Genomic DNA, 3,127 nt, shown 5'->3' on the forward strand with positions numbered 1-3,127 from the left:
TAAGTGGTTACCCGGTGGGGGAGGGTGAAATGAAGGTGACTCTGGAGTAGGAGGTGGAGTGTGGGCGGGGGGGGGGCTCTTGATATGGCAGAGGGAGGTGGGTAGAAGGCAGCCTGGGTCCGGAGGTGTTGTGGGTAGGGAGGCGGGGTCGAGAAGGAGGGGGACGTTTTCACTCACCCGCTGCAGCTTTCACACAGCCTTGTGCTCCCTCGTTATACGCATTTGCTACATACCCAGACGCGTGTCTAACGTTGTCTTAGTCTAGTTAATTAAGAGCACGATTCATCCAAGGATTCTGCCAGATACAGTTTCACGTTTCAAGCTATAAAGCAATGTTTATTTATTGTTTTTTTTTTCTCTCTCACGTAAAATGACGATGATGATAAGACCACTTTACAAGCATCGACAATATACATTTTCGACATTATGGAGACACCAGTAAGTCCTATATACAAAATACTGTCAGACTTTCAAGTTCTTTTTCATTGATTTTTCAGACAATAAAAGATTCCCCATCTTGTGTCTTAACCTCAAGCGTATGTGGTCTCCCGATAACAACCCAACGTTTTGTAACCGCCAAAGCGTTTTTGTAAGTTTCTTCATGCCTCGCGACAATCTAATGCGCAACCATGCCGCAGATATCATAGACGCCGTGTTGGCCAGATAAGCCGCCCTGTAATAAGGTGGTTTTGCGCTTACGCCGGGTACGAGGGCTGAAGCCAACTTTGTGTCCGTCTGTGTCAATTCCCTTTTTTCTCTTTCGTTTAGCTTGATAAGATGCCCTATAATAGCGTCCTTGGAATTAACTCCGATAACGTGCGGGCGAAAGCGATCGTAAAACTTCATTTCTTACCCGTACTGCAGGTAAAACGCAGGGGTCGTCGCGTTCTTTGGATACATTACGAGAAGGGGACTTGACGCACAGAGAGCGGGGAAGGGGAGGGCGACGGCGTCTCAGCGACCTTCTTTTTAGAGAATCTCACAGAGACGAAGTTAGCGGGATGAAGGCCACCTCTGACATTAAAGCGACTCATTAAGGCCAGGAATCGCTGTGATAATGAATGTTCACTCATTAGCACGCAGACATCAACACGAAAACACCCGTAAACGGTAAGCAGAATGCTAGCCTCGACTCTCCGTATTATGCATGCTGGACGCCGCACCTGATCAACGCATCATCACCTTCAGCGTTGCCGCTCACTTTCCTCACTAACGCAATAACCTAAATCCCCTCTAGACACCGCAGGCATTGCCCATACACATCATTTACCATCAGCATGCAGTGAGGCGCTGCCTTTCGCTAAAGCATGCTCAAGACTAATCTTAACCTCATTAGCCTTCCCACTCTACTGTTCAGGTCCTACCCAGACTAATTCAGGAAATCATATCCGTCAGACCGATCCCGCAGGACGCAGTACGACGTCGTGGACCGCAGCTCAACAGGGTGCGAGGCAGATTGTTAATATAACGCGGCCCCCTACCACGGAGAGGCGACCCCGCGCTCAAATTTATGTATGATGAATCGCCTCGTCGTCTCGGGCATCCACTCGCCTTCGTCCCCTGGTCCTCCGAGCACCTGCATGGTCTTCGAAACTGGGTTTCTTTGGGACATTTTTTTCACTTCAACTCTTATTCTTTTTCTCTTTAACTGCGTGATGGTCTCCAGACAAAGGGTTCTCGAGAGCTCCTTATTCAAGTCAATACATCATACCTTAACCTCTTGTGATACATATCTGTTTAGGGTATCGACGCTGCACTTCTTATACCTGAAACAAGATTGTGTGCGCCCTCCACACCCCACCCACCGTCCCAGATGCCATTGTAGTTCTCCCCGAGTCTGTAATACTAACAAATGACCCTTCTAGTGAACAGCACCCGAGCGATTCAACAGAGTGCGCGCAATGGAGTGCAATCTATGGGCCATTGAGAGCAGAATAGCCCGGCCGTTCTGGTAAGTAATGTGCGTCCGAGGACCGCATGAGGCGGCTGCGCATTTCGTACCCATCCCCTCCCCCCTCCACACACGCCAACCTACCGCAGGGACGCCTCTACATGTAAAGCTCTTTTTGTGCATAACCCGAAGTACCTGCCTGCCCCACTTCATCATCGGTACGTGCAGTACCCGCACGTGGCGTCATAAAACGGGACGGAAAAAAAGTAATTGTCGTAATTACCGAGCTCGAGCCTTGTAACCGCGACCCGCCTGCGAGGTGGCATGATGCTCTCCGGGCTCCGCAAGACAGCCTACGCCGGCCGGAGGAGCTGACGCAACCCCGGCCGCGCGCACCACGTATCGCACAGCTGGTCCTCTGCGCTCTCGGCGGGCGGTTCACCGCCACTCGGCGGCACCTCTCCTCTGTCGGTCCACATTTCCTGGTACACGCGGGTTGTCGGGCCGTGAGGGAAGGGCTTGATGACGTTTCTGGCTTTAAAGTTCATCGCAGGGGGGAAAGTGTTACCTAGGGGAAGGCTTAAGCACGGAGCAGGGGTCAGGTAGTGACCTAGTTAAAGTAACAAACACACTTTTCGCATTAGCAGAAGAGGGAGACGGGCAAGCAAACCTTCGAGTGTAACAGACCTTTTCTAAAAGCCCTTCTCATGACATTCTGTATAGGTGAGTCTCCTAAAAATATTTTCATTCATTCTAAAATCCAGACTCAAACCTAACTTGTATCTTAAAGGATCGACCGCATTCCGGCAAACAACGATAAAGTCGGATACGAAACCAACTATTTCTTCTCGATTTACTGATTCGTTCATTCATTTGTCTATTCATATTTACCCTAGTAAGTATATTGTTCATATCTTATGGACACCTGCTTCTATGGTGTCCGTTTCTTTGGTCTAAAAATATAAGCTCGAGTGTTCGTCTATTTTTCCATAGTCTTGCAACCACCTGGAGCCTACCTGATACCAGCTGGATGAGACGCGGGCCACATGCATTCGACTGTTGCCGCTTCTCAGAGTGCCCAGCAGAGCCTCCTGGAGTGCGTGGCGTGGCTGGGCGCCGCCAGACCTCGTGTCTACAAGGGTGCTACGCCTTATCTTACCTCGCTTCAAGTCCGCCCTCGGCCTCGCCCAACGCTCGCTCACTCACCTGTAACGAGAAACAAATCAGGTGTTAAGA

The sequence above is a fragment of the Penaeus monodon genome, chromosome 30 (assembly GCF_015228065.2).
Source record: "Penaeus monodon isolate SGIC_2016 chromosome 30, NSTDA_Pmon_1, whole genome shotgun sequence".
Taxonomy (NCBI): Eukaryota; Metazoa; Arthropoda; class Malacostraca; order Decapoda; family Penaeidae; genus Penaeus; species Penaeus monodon.